This window comes from Mauremys mutica, chromosome 14 (genome assembly GCF_020497125.1).
Source record: "Mauremys mutica isolate MM-2020 ecotype Southern chromosome 14, ASM2049712v1, whole genome shotgun sequence".
In the NCBI taxonomy this organism is placed as follows: domain Eukaryota; kingdom Metazoa; phylum Chordata; order Testudines; family Geoemydidae; genus Mauremys; species Mauremys mutica.
Genome location: NC_059085.1, coordinates 34,865,051 through 34,879,082, shown reverse-complemented (window position 1 = coordinate 34,879,082; position 14,032 = coordinate 34,865,051). Strand labels below are relative to the sequence as shown.

Here is a 14,032-nt window from a genome sequence, read left to right as displayed (position 1 = left end):
TAAAATGTACATATTTTTGAAAACAGAGTGTGTGACTCCCACAGTTATATACTTTTTGCATCTTAAAAGAACTGTCAACAGACACAATGAATTTGCTTATTTCTTTCTCAACCAAATCCCTTTGAAACTGTAACTTTTGGACAGTAATGCATATGATCTTCAAACTTTCCAGAACTGTGTAGAAAATGATAGTCTGTAGCTTTTTTTGTGCATCACTGTGATAAGCCTTATTCCAAAGGGGGTGTATGTGCATATATTAATAGATACGTATAGCTAATATAAAATATGTCTATAGCTAGGGAGACTCTGTATGTCAGCCATTTCATAACGTACTACAGATCACTGTAGTATTTTTAAATAAGGGAAATGCTAAAGCTGTGAAGTGCATTTATTACATTACATGGTAGCCATTGTAGGGAAGACTGGTTGTTCAAAAAGCATAAGAGTTATCATTTTACATAATAACTGGAAGTATATGAAGTGGGTAATATTTAAAATGTTCATTTTTCATCCCAATGTATTTGCCTTTCCCATGGTATTTGTACCATTATTTACGTTGGGATGTTATGGTACTAAAGTGACTTGCTGAGGGTGGTAAAAATGCCCAGTTTTTAATTGTGTCCACTGTATTTGTCAGTCTAATGGCGAGTTCATTTATTACATGATCCAAAGACTGGCAACGGGACTGTATATTTAAAATGGTAACTGGGGAGTTAAGTTTCATAACATTGTAAGTGGGCATGAAAAAGAAGGCAGTATAATGCTGGTGAGTCATTGCTTTGGTGAGTTTCTGTATCATCCTATACCAGTTCTGCTAACTTTTCATTCACATGCCTTTGCATTTCCCAGGCCAGACAGAGCTACAAGTGGTGATACTGGCGAGATTGTTCTGGTGGTATTTGTGCTCAAGTCTGAATAAGGAAACCCTGGAAATTCAAAGAACTACCCTACCCTCTCATCCTTCTATTCTTTGCCCATTTCTAGTAAAAGTAATAGAGTGAGGGGAAAAGCCATCTGTCTTGCACCAAAAAACCAGTACCACTTCAGAGCAAGTATAATATTAAATACTTTGGTCCAGCTGATGTTAACCCGTATAGTTCTGTTGAAGTCAGTGCACCAGTTAACATCAGCTGAGGAGCTGAACATTTATTTTTAATAAAGATTAGTCCTGGACAATGTTTTCCGTTAAAGAATGAGAAGTAATTGCATGTATCTTTGTTAGAATTGGGCTACTGCTCACTGCACTCTCATTAAAAGGTTGAATTCATCCAAATTTGTTGACGTTCTCTGTGTTACATTTCACAGCATACAAATAGAGAAGATAGATGAAAACATAAAATACTCTTGCTGAAAGATTGCAATGTAGCCCTACTTTATTTCTTAGAATCCAGAACAATAACACACAGGAACCCAGAACCAGAGAGAGAGAGACAAAGCAGGCTGCTCCCTATTAAAGAGAGACACAGCTCACCCTACCATAGTCTAAGCTGCCTGTTGCAGACTCTGATTACACGCTTCCCTACAAAGCCCCCTGCCTGCAAGCAGGACCAGGAAAACATTTGAGAATTTAAGGTGATATATCACAATTTTAACTGTTTGCAATACACCACACTTTGGCTCACTGCTGGCACATTACTGCTTTCTGCCAGATTTTTGATCTCAGGCTTTGATGCAGCCTTTTATACTGAGAGCTGTGTTGGAAGGATATATTTTCATTTTGTTTTCTTCATGTGGGGAAACTCACTTTTGTGGCATGTTGGTCTTGCTTTCTGAGAGGTGACTGCTTTCACTGTGTTTTCACTCTTTCCCACTATACTCCCTCCCTGATTTGCAAAGCGGGCTCTATATCCTTTTATGGCTTTGTGCCACCTTCCTAAAAAAAAAACCCACAAAATTGTATATAAAATAACACTTACTTTGTTAGCCGTCCAAGAACTCTGATCCACATCTATAAACTGTGCATCTAAATGATCAATCTTATTGATTTTTTTTTTCAAGTGCCTTTTGTCAAAATGATCACAAAGTGCCAGACTTCTTTCCAAACCTGCAGGTACATTATTCTACTAATAACATCCTTTTGGTATTTCTACATGCTGCCATTCTTTTTTCCTCTCTCTTTTTAATGGTGACATCTGGATTTTTCCAGTAAAAATACACCAGCGTATTAGGACATCAGGGGAATGTGTCCTATCTTTCAAGCATGCCAATTTACTTGGGCACCGCAGGAGTGAATTTGGGTATGCTTTTCAAATAAATAACTGTTTAGATGTCTAAAGCTTCTAGGCTGCATCCGCAGCTCGTATAAATTAGCAATGGCTTTAATGAAACTTCTTCCATTTACACTGGCTGAATAGCTGGCTTCTTATGCTTATGAACGACAACCGAAAGTAAAGTTTGAACTGGGCAATTGATTTAAGTGTTACATTAATAATGATGGATGGAATAGCTATGCTTTTAGCCATTTACCAATGTGACACTCTGTTCTGGACATTATGGGCTAGAGGTCTATTTCTACTTCCAAATTTGTTGTTTTTATTTCTAACTGGGGCATCCTGCAGGAGAACCCCAGTAACCCAGCAATTTGGTGAGGGTAAGAATTTACAGTTGCTTTGTCGAAGACAAGGACTGAGCTCTGCCTTCCTCATGAGGATAATATCCAAGATCACAAGCAAAATGTTTAAATGGAGGAAAATATCAGGCAGGAGGGATATGGTAAGCGGCACAGAGGTGCTGAGTGTGTTAGATCTGAGACCGGTAATCGATGGAGACAGTTATTTTCTATCTGTGATACTCTGCTAATGTTGATGAGGCCTTGTCATGTGTTAATATCCAAACTACCTGTCAACGAAAACATTGATTACCAAAGCTGAACCAAAACTCTCAACAGATTTGAATTTCCTCTTGTTTATTGTTTTCACTAAATCTCCTTATTCACGCTGGTTCTAATGTAAGTGAAAGGTGAAGGATTGTGACACTGAAAGCTGGAGCACTGTATCAAAGAAGCATTGAGCTAAGCTTTTTTTCTTTCTTTAAATCTCACAAATGCTTAGGCAAGGCTATCTGGTTCCAACCTGGAGCCAAACTGCAGAAAACCTGAAGAGTCCTAACAGTGAATTGCGAGTTATTACACAAACCCTGCCAGGACACCTGAGCACCTGCAGGAATTACATTTGTCAGAGAACAACAAGGGGAGATAATAATTCTGGGTTGCTTGGGGGATATTTTTGGTCGCATTTAGGCTTGTGTGTTTTCTGGAGAAACACTGCTGACAGTATGGAATCTAATTGAACAAATTAATATAATATAATTCTCATTAACATACCATCAAATATTTCTGACCAGCCCATCTTCATTGAATAATTTGTTCCCTCTGCTACCACACCCGATTTCCTTCATTAAACAACAAAAAAGCATAAACAAACTCCCTAGAAACAGCAGCCACTAAGGAAAGTTGCAGTTTGTGTTTTCTCTGACAGATTCACTGTGGAAGGATCTTGTTCTCATACACCTTCATATTATGTAGGAAATGGCCCTCTGTGTGTTTGTTCATGATATGAGAATATGAAAAATTGTTCAGCATATATCATCTCCATAAATCTTACAGACAATAAGTCATAAAACCTTGTGTCCTTACATATGGTGGTAGCCTAGGGACAGCTTTGCCATATGGGAACGACAACCTCTGGAAAAAAAATGTTGTTTCAGTTGAAAAACTTCTGATACTGTTTACAGCGCCTGGAGTTTTTCTTTTTTAACATCTCCTTTATGATACATTGACAGTTGTTTTTTTTATTGTCAGAATTCCCAATATGCTCAGTATAAAACATGATCATTTGCAAAGTTCTCCTTCTGTGCATCAGTCTTAACGGGAAGATTAAATAGACCTAAAACAAATCTCTCGTCAAGTATTAGATATTTTTGTTACCTCCCCCACACGCACATATTTGCTTGAAAACAGGCAACTGGCCTACGTTCTGGAAGTTGTCTTCTGTCAACAAGAAAGGCCTGTGTGTGGTTTTTTTTCCCCTCCACTGCTTTGCATGTCTATCAAATTAAATTAAAGGAGACACAGGAAGGAGTCATATTGTTTAATAATCATGCCAAGCTGTTGTACTACTCTGCCCCTGAATGTATCTGAAGTGTTTCGGAACCAGCAAATGAAACACAGGACAGGTTGCCGCCCTGTGCGGTTATTTGCATGACTCTGTAGTGATCTAGGCTGAAATCTTTCCCCCCCCTGTAACGTGTCTCTGCTTTTATTGTTGCTCTCCTTCCTTCGTGACTCTGTCTGTGAAAAAAATGAATGTAAATATCAGCCAGAGCTTTAAAATAATTCTCTGTAGGCTAACGATTTAACAGAGGAGCTCTGTGATTTACCATTTCAAAGTGTTACCATTTCCAGCCTGAAACATTGATTCTTTATCATAGAAACGAATGTTCTCCCTGCCTGCAGAAAGCACTTTAACCACATTTGTACGTGGAGTTCTTAAAGGGGCCCTCCTTTCCTATGTTGTTGCTGGTTGGCCCTCACGAACAAAACATCCAGCGGCATACTGTGGGGAGTAAGGGAGAGAGTGAAAACCATGGCAGGAAGATTTGGGATGGAGGTGGAGGGGTGTTCTGATCTGTCAGGAGGTCGGACTGACACTGGGCAGTGTGAAAAACTGAGATAACAGGTCTGGTCAGACCACAACAGAAAGGGGCTCTTTCAGGTAGTTCTGTTGCTTTCTCCCTAATCCTTCTGCCTCCCCTCTCAACCTCAAGAAACAGTTTATCATGCTGTAGTGTCATTAGCACTCTCACTGCCTGATGTGTTTGACCATGCAGATGTGGATAAAATAACTTGTCAAAACAATGAGAATTGGACTGCAAACATAAGACATCATCCTGCCTTTCCTGAATTCAGTTGGAGTTTTACTGGAATAAAAAATGTAGATTTTTGGCTCTAAGGCCACAGCCAAAAACCAAACCAAACAAACAAGTTCCTAATCTTGGTAAATCACAGAAATCCCCCTTTGCACTGTGCAAAAGAGGAAAGGCAGAATTCTGCTTTTGCCTGTACAAGAGCTTAAGTCCAATGTTCTGCTCTCCCTCCTTGCATGGCACAGGAGGGACTACAGAACAATGCTGGCACTGCTGTACAGGTCTGACCTAATAAGAGCACATTGCTCCAAAGGTGACAGCATCAAAGAAGGAAGTCTTCGCTGATCAAATGGCCCCCACTTCTACAGAAGACAAGAGGGACAGAGAGAGAATGCTTCTCAAACTGGGATGCATAGGTTAAAGCTGCTTCGGATGAGGTTAATGTATGTTCAGGCCATTTATATAAGTTCTATCCATTTGTATTTACTCCTGTATTCAGCAGCAGTTAGTAATTCCCATAGTCTCCATCCTAGGAGGCTCATGGGACTGTCGTTCAGGCTCAAAGCACCTTTTTAATGACACACACGGGCAGAATATGTAATAGAACCACTTTGACTCGCTGTTATTCAAGGCACTGAACACGTTCATTTGAGAGACACTTTTTTAAACTTTAATCCCTAAAACCAGCCAAACTGGTCTGTTAAAAGAGGGGGGAAATTTTGTTGTCTTTTGCTGATTCTTCACCTATATCTCAGCCTTTACAAGTAATCAAGAGGGACGTTATATGGAGGGGTCAGAACAATTAGAGGTGTGCTTGGCTGTTCTAAGTCCTCTTATGTTATTTCACATGGGTGTGGACAAATAATAGCTCTCATGTACTTCTGCTAAGACATGTTTATCCAGAAGTGTTTGGGTTTGATTGCAGTAGGTTCCTGGTGCTGCTCCCACCAATACTAATCTGGCTAATTTTTTTTACCGAGTTTTTCCATCACATGCTATTCCCTGGCACGATGCAACACAAGAGCTCCAGTAGGACCGTGTCTGTCCACCATATCTATATTGAAAGGTAATTTATCCAATGAGGATTTACAAAATAGAGAAAAGAGGTGAAAAAAATCCAATCTTCATTTTAAAAGTGTCAGTGATGGAGAACCCTTGGTAAATTGTTCCTACTGTTAATTACTCTCGCTGTTAAAAATGTATGCCTTATTTCCCATTTGAATTTGTCTAGCATCAATTTCCAGCCATTGGATCATGTTATACCTTTCTCTGCTGGATTGAAGAGCTCATTGTTAAATATTTGTTCCCTATGTACGTACTTATAGATTGGAATCAAGTCACCCCTTAACCTTCTCATTGTTAACAGAAACAGATTGAATCCCTTGAATCTATCACTATAAAGCATGTTTTCCAATCCTTTAATCATTCTTGTGGTTCTTCTCTGAATGCTCTCCAGTGTATCCATATCTTTAGGCATGGGCTATTTTGTACTTTGTGCATGTAGAGCAAATGGCATTTTGGAGCCTCAATCTGTAGGACCATAGGCTTTACTGTAGTACAAATAGGAAATAATAACTATACAACCTCTGAACTGTGGCTTTGTGAAATTGGCACCTTCTTTCTCAACACATCTGCTCCCTGTATCTAGTCACTCATAACTGCTGACTTTAGTGACTAAAATAAGCTTTTATAACTTTTTATTCCTGTTAGCATGGCACAATCAACACAGCTAAGGGAGCATGAGCTGGAAGATTCCATCAGCTACAGCTGTGGAATTCCACTGAAGGCAATAGGGTTGGATAGGTATCAGTGAGGGCATTTGTTATTGGTGATGGTGCATGTGAAAGAATGCCCTTAGTTTAACTCAAAAAACCCAGATTTTTTTTAGTACTGGCACAAAGTGGAAAAATCTTTTGTACGTGTTAACAGAGCACATTTGATATAGAAATCCCTGAGAACTGATAAACCTGGAACTCCCTTTGTAGATAGCCACTTTTCAGAGTACAACCACACTAAAGCACATTGACATCAGTGGAAAGACTCCTATAGTCTTCAGTGGGCTTTGGATCAGACCCTAAAGCTGAGGTATTCAGAGGAGCCTAAGGAAGTATGGACACCCAACTCCTGATGGTTTGGGGCTCCTAACTCCCACAGGCTCTTTGAAACCCCAGTGAATAGATGTGGCTTTAATTTAGGGTGACCAGACAGCAAATGTGAAAAATCGGGATGGGGGTGGGGGGTAATAGGAACCTATAAAAGAAAAAGACCCCAAAATCGGGGCTGTCCCTATAAAATTGGGACATCTGATCACCCTTCTTTAATTCTTTTTTGTTTGTTTGTTTGTTCTTGGCTGCAAAAGCTTTTCTTATTCAAATGTGTTATCGGGTTTTGGTTGGTTTGTTTTTTTTCATTCCCACTTTCACATTTGACCATGTGCCACTCTGCTCCTGCCTTAGGGCTTGATCCTGGGCTCTTTCAAGTCCGTGGCAAAGCTCCTATTAATTGTAAGGGTGCAGGATCTCAGCCTTATGAAGCTATTTGGCTTTGTGTTCTGGCTTATTGAATATACCCAGCTGAGCCTTTTCCAAAAGGACACCAAAGAACGTTCATCAGATTAATTGTTCATTTTTTTCAGTAGACCTTTGGTTTACAAAAAACCAGAAAGGTCTGCACAGCTGCGCCACAGCTCCAGTGACAAAATGAGCCACTCATTTCCCTCCCTCCCACCCCCAGATAATTTTATTTCCCATGTGCATCAGCAGCAAATTGGAGATTGGCGTAACAGGCACAAATTAAAAATACATCAACTAACATGAGAATGACACCAAGGCATTTACAAAATGAAACCCATTATCACTCAGGTATTGTTGATTGTTGGTTTAAACTGAATTTGTGTTTAAATTAATGTTGTCCCCACCGAGTACAAGCAAATAAGGCTAATTTCGCCTCACTTTGTTTTTATAATGAAGTTGTATGTACGATTTAGGAAAAAATACATTTGATGGGGGAAAGGGAAGTGGTGTGATATGTTCCTAAGACTACTCATGGGAGTTCTTAACACAAGCTGAACTGTTGTTAACGGGTTGTACCACAGTTGTGATGTACAGAATAATTAAAACACCATGTTAGGCTAAATCCCAAATGAAACGATAGAGAGTTTGGGTTTTTTTTAAAGCACTGAATAGAAAAAAATTAAGACTTGTAACAGGATAATGTGCACATTTTACTATTGCAAAATCTTTACAGATCTTCTTCCTCTGAGTGAGGTTATATCCTTTATAGTCGCATTTTGGTAGTTGCCTTAAATTATTAAAGACATTTTGTAGGGTACTATCTCTTGGAGCATAGTTTGCAAAGAGGCCTCTGTCTGTATTCTTGAGGTAGGTTAATGATGACTTTCCCAGTGCAATGTGTCCAGGACACTGAGGTTAATAAAACCCGTAGCTCTTCTTCATGACTATCATGGGATGTTTAATGTTCAGGAGTGTGCAAGACCTCAGCTTAATGTTCCATATGAAGAATAGCACTGCCAGGAGCACATCATCCCTAGTGCCAATGCAGGACATTAGTGGATACTAGGAATGGGCCATACGCATTCTGGAGACGTTCAAGTACCTCTGAATATAAGGGTACTTACCTTTGTGCTAGAAGAGGAAGCACTTACTCTGCAAATGGCTGCCGGTTGGGTTGGTTAGTTTAGACTACCTGTCAAAAGCATGTTCTTCTGGGCTTACCAGAGTGCTGGCAGCTTCAGTTGATGTGTGATTTTGAGACATCTTTTAAGTGAGAAAGGGACACAACATCTCTTAAAATCTCCATTGCAACTTGTTAAGCAATTGATTAAAAATTGCTTTAAATGTTTATTTTATACAGTCTCTATGAGAGAATGTAGGGGATTTTTTTGGTGGGGGAAGACAGGGATAAAGAAAGAATTGTATGTGAGGGAAATAAACTTTCTCTTCCTGAGCAGGAGGGGCACAACTTACCCTCAAGAGAAGGAAACAAGTTGAGGGGAGGAAGAGAGAAATGAAATTAAAAAAAAAAAAGCTTGAGATTTTAAAATAGTTGAGCATTGTTCTGGGACTTAGCAGGCTTTTCTAGCAGTGAGTATTACAGCAAATACCACAGCAATGACAGGATAGCAGTGTCTGTATTCTCTCGGTGCACTGGCTGGACAGGGAATTTTCATTTCATGCATCATTTACAGCTTTCTGCATTGATCTACACAGTCAGTGCGCATAAATAACACAAAGGAATAGAAGAAAGGGGAGAGAAGGGCCTGAATCACCAAGTTCGGATTTGAAATCACATCTGAATGTGAACTTCACCAAAGCTTGGGGCTGTGTTCCAGTTTGGTGTGGTGTGGAGAGAGACTCAAGTGGCAAAGATCTGGTTCCAGATCTTAATTTCCCTGAAGTTCAGGCAAGTTGCTTGCCAGGTCACTGGCATAGGGCTGTTCTAAATTATGCAAGCTGACTATGGCTCCTAGGGATTGGTACACCAACCATGGATCCCAGCAGCACTCTGGCCACTCCCTTTTTCCATGGCCACACCCCAACATGTCTGCTACCTCTGAGAATGCTAGGGGATTGGGAGAGTTTGGTTTCTAAACCAGCTGGCAGGGGCGGCTCTAGGATTTGCGGCGCCCCAAGCAGGGCGGCACGCCGCGGGGGGCACTCTGGCAGTCGCCGGTCCCGCGGCTCCGGTGGACCTCCTGCAGACGTGCCTGCGGATGCTTCACCGGAGCCGCGGGACCAGCGGACTCTCCACAGGCATGCCTGCGGGAGGTCCACCAGAGCCGCCTGCCGCCCTCCCGCGGGATGCTGCCCCAAGCGCGCGCTTGGCGCGCTGGGGTCTGGAGCCGGCCCTGCCAGCTGGGGACTGCCCCCACACTAGGACAATCCTCAGGTTGACAGATTTGTTAGCCTTATGCCCCATTTGAATGGGGACAGGGCTGCAATCCAGTGGTACAGTTCACGTAAAAATTGACTAAAGGGGAAGTGAAAAATAATGAACTACAAAGGGAATTCTTCCTTTCACTAAAGATCATAAGCATTGCTTAGAGCAGAGCACTCTAATGCCTTTAACACAAAATACAGACTTAAAGAAAATCTGGTTTGCATGTCCCATCTAATTCAATTACATGTCCAAAGGAGAGAAATCACAGATCCTCAGCACAAAGTGCAAGATAAATGCCAGTATTTTTTGTTTGTTGTGAATTTTCAAAAACTGCCTTCTTAGCACAGTTACATGTCTTCCAACACAAAGGGTTTTTAAAGTAAAAAATATATCTTTTTGTGATGTTACTTTTTTTTAAAAAGCTTCTGTCTAAGCATGTTTCACACGCATGCAATTTTGCTTCATCACAGCAACAACTAGCTGCCTGATCTCTCTCATCTGCTTTAATGAATTACCAGTATAATCTTGTCATTTCAGTTTTCCATGCCTTACTATTGAGTTATGTCTCCGGTCCCCAGCCCATTGCCAAAGGCGACTAGTCTACAAAAAACTCACTCCATCAAAATCAAACCCCATCAGAAGTGGTAAAACCATGAAGAAAAAGAGTGTCTAGCGCCACTCTTGTACTCCCACTCTCTCTCTTCTGGCTCTTCAACTGGAGTTGGGCTTGGAGACATGCTACTACTACCGCCTCTGTAGTCTAGTGACAGTGGGATACCAGCCATCCACGGAAAGAACGCCTTGCATTCACTTACTAAACCAACTGGAAAAGAACTGACACCAAAAGTCTCTTCTCCCATATGAGGTGCGGATCCCTATTGTGTATTTCACACTATTCTGCATGCAGAATGTCCATTAATGTAGAAGGGAGCGCCACATGCCAGACAAGTGCAGAATATATAGCAGAGATCTACAGTGCAGAGTAGGAAGGACGATTTTTCCCCGAGATCTGTTGCCAGTCTCAAAAGGGGTAAAGCATTTCAGATGTTACATGCAGAGGCATGAAGCTTTACGGTTTCTGGACTGTCTAATTCCCAGTCAAAAATAATTTCCCATTTACTTGAGAAGAGGAGAAAATCTGAGAGCAATTGAAAACCAGAAATGAAAAGTAAAAAAAAAAAGTCCCAGTGCCAACCTTAGCAGAACATGCCAGGAGGAGGAAGGAAATGCTTCTGGAGAGATCTGGGATTGAATCAGCCTCATCAGAGAAGGCATCTGAGGCTTGAAAAACTGACTTAAAGATCTGGTTCAGAGGCCACTATATAAAATCACTTAAAAAACGTACAGAAGTATAGTTATTATGTACAGGCATTTCCAACCCTTTTGTTCAGCTAGTGTGTATGGTGCTAAAGGCAGGCATAGGCAAACCCTGCAGGATTTCGCCAATACAAGCTATGTAAATTTCACCCTATATGGTCCAGACCCCAGACTATCATCTACAGGTTCACTTGGAAGTTCAAGTTGTAAAGAATCCAAACCTCCAAGAAACAACCCCCCTGCTGCTACCACCACTGCCCGCTCCTGAGGGTACCCTACCTAACCCTACTGCTACAGGCCATAGGGAACCCACCAACCTTCCCATAAATGTCTGCTGGTGGTGCTAACGGTCTGATCCGCTCACCTCAAGTCCCTCCTGGGGCCAACCCTACTCTCAGCAAGGTCTTTAGGGAAATACCAGGTAAAAGACCACTTCTTCCCACATATCCGTAAGAATCTTCAGGGTGGCAGGGAGTGGCCTGACTGCCTTCACAAGACAGTGAAAGCTAGGAAACACTCCTGCTGCTGGGAATGCTACACTGAACTCAGAGACATAATCCTTTATAGAGTAGCAGGCACATGCTGGCTAAGACAGTTCATTAACCCTGCCATGCAGTTGTTAGGGAATCCACACCGTTCCTCAGGAGATCCTCAGCAGCAGGGGTGCAAGAATTCATTTCTTACTGGTACACTGCACCAGCTAAAGTTTGGGGGGGGGGCACGTGACCTCCTCACATGACTCCTCACGTGACCCTGCCCCCAGCCCGGTGCCTCACACTCCCCCCCTCCCATCCCCATGATCCATCCCATATTCCCTGGGGAGGGGACTTTGTCCTCCTGCTGTGCTGGAGAATTCTGAACCGCAAGGCTCTCTGGAACTGCAGCGGTGAAAGGGGCAGAACGTGGGGCCACTGAACGGCCCCACACTGGCAGCTCCTCCAACGCAGTTGTACCGTCCGCATTTCCCCCCTCGCCCGGTCCTTCCATGAAGCTGCGGGCCTGCGTCTCCTGTCCGGGGTCTGTAAAGCAACCCCGCTGGAGGACAGGACTGGGGGGGTGAGGCTAGGGGGGCGGTACAGCCATGCTGGAGGAGCTGCCAGCATGGGGCCCTGAACCGCAGGGGTCTACCGGGAACCACGGCCGTGAAAGGAGCAATATTGCAGCTCTTCCGGCACAGCTGTACCTGCCCCCAGCCCTGCCCTCTGGCGCGGCTGCTGTACAGACTCTTATCAGTTTTGTATGGCACTGATTTTACCTGGCACAACCTCTCTTGCCACTTTGCCAGGAGGATGGACTGCTCAGTGCCCTTGAAGAGCTTGAAGGAGGAAGTGGGGCCCGGCCGCAGGAGGGACGGGAAGGGGGAGGTATCAGGCTGCTGACCCCCCAGTAGACACTTACGGTAATGCAGATATGGGCCAGAGTTTGGAACAACGCTGGTTTGTGACCATTGCTGGAGCTAGGATATTTGCGGGTAACATCAGAACCTGAATCCGGACTGTTTTCAAGTGGAAACGAAAGTCTAAAAGAACCTTTTACATGCCTCTAGCCAAAAGTCACAACAGTGAAGCCATTAGTTTGCTTTATAAATCTAAATTGATATATGCTAGGCCCTGATTGCAGCATCAGCCATATGGGGATGGGGAGCAGAGGTGGACACCTTGGAAAGTTGTTGAAATGACCTCTGAAGAGACATTCTCATATCGAGGGTTAAAATCTCATAAAACCAGAGATCCTCTGTAATTTGCTAATATGCCTGAATTCTGATGTGGAAGAACAAGTGACAGAGTAGTTCAGTTTCCAAAGATGTTCATGGATTCCGGCATCAAGCCAATAATTTCGGGTTAAGCTAGAGAATTGCACATCTCTTAGTAAATTTGTTCTAATGGTTAATTACCATTACTGTTAAAAATTTGCATTCTATTTCCAGTGTGAATTTGTCCAGTTTCAGCCTTTCGCTTGTTATGCTTTTGTCTGATAGATTAAATAGTCCTCTACTATCAGAAATCTTCTACCCACATAGGTACTTATGAGTATGATCAAGTCACTTCTTAATCTTCTCTTTCATAAACTAAATGGATTGAGCTTCTTCAGTCCTTCACTATAAGCAGGTTTTCCAATCCTCAAATCAATCTCTGATCTCCTTGCATAGAGTATCTGTAAGAGTGCCATCTTGTGCCAGTTGTTGGTAGTGTTTTGTGTTGTGGTCGTAAAAAAGAATTGACTACCCTACAGCCCTTGTTACATCTCCAAATTGTTATTAGTTTTGGTCATTTCAGAGCTCATCCAATGTCAGTCATTACTACTGAAACAGGCCCTTGACACTGAAGGATCGTACTCAATAGCTTCCTGTATAATCTATAATAATCATCTCAGTATGGCTAGGCACCAGAAAGTTCAGATGCTCATCCCAACCTTATCTGATCCATTCCAGGGACGCCCAGAGGATTCAGGGGGCTTGGGGCAAAGCAGGGGAGCTGCAGTGCTTGTACTCACCCAGCGGAGGTCAGATTCTTCCGCGGCATTTCGGCGGCGGGGGGGCCTTCAGTCGCTCCCGTGTCTTCGGCAGCACTGAAGGGCCCTCGGCCGCCGAAATGCCGTTGAAGACCCGGACCGCCGCCAAGCCAGGGCTCGCGGGGGCCCTGTGGGGTCCGGGGCCTGGGGCAAATTGCCCCACTTGCCCCCCCGCGTCTGGGCGGCCCTAATCCATTCATACTTCTTGGTGCTGCAAATCTAGTGAGAACAGACTTTCTGGTGCTACACTTCTTTTTCTATTTCATTTTTTCCATTTGTGGTGCTACCTTAGCTGCTTCTCTTACTTGCCCTTTGTTTGAAAACAATTTTCACTAGGGAAGCGGGGCATTTAGAGAGAGATTAGAAAGGTTTGGAATTTCAGAAGTTTATCCACATGATGATCTCCTATTCCCCCATGCCAAGATCCCTTAAACCCTGAACA

At 42.7% G+C, this 14,032-nt stretch overlaps 1 protein-coding gene across 5 annotated transcripts in view; it reads left to right on the top strand.

Moving 5' to 3' along the window:
- MAF (MAF bZIP transcription factor) overlaps nucleotides 1-14,032 on the top strand; it is a 224,243-nt gene that overhangs the window by 105,329 nt on the left and 104,882 nt on the right. Inside the window, exon 8 of one of the 5 annotated variants that reach the window (XR_006573391.1) lies at nucleotides 850-1,267. The exons of the other annotated variants lie outside the window; for them this stretch is intronic. The gene's annotated coding sequence lies outside the window, so the exon portion shown is untranslated. Of the gene's footprint in view, nucleotides 1-849; nucleotides 1,268-14,032 lie in introns of those variants that run through there. 5 annotated transcript variants of the gene reach the window in all.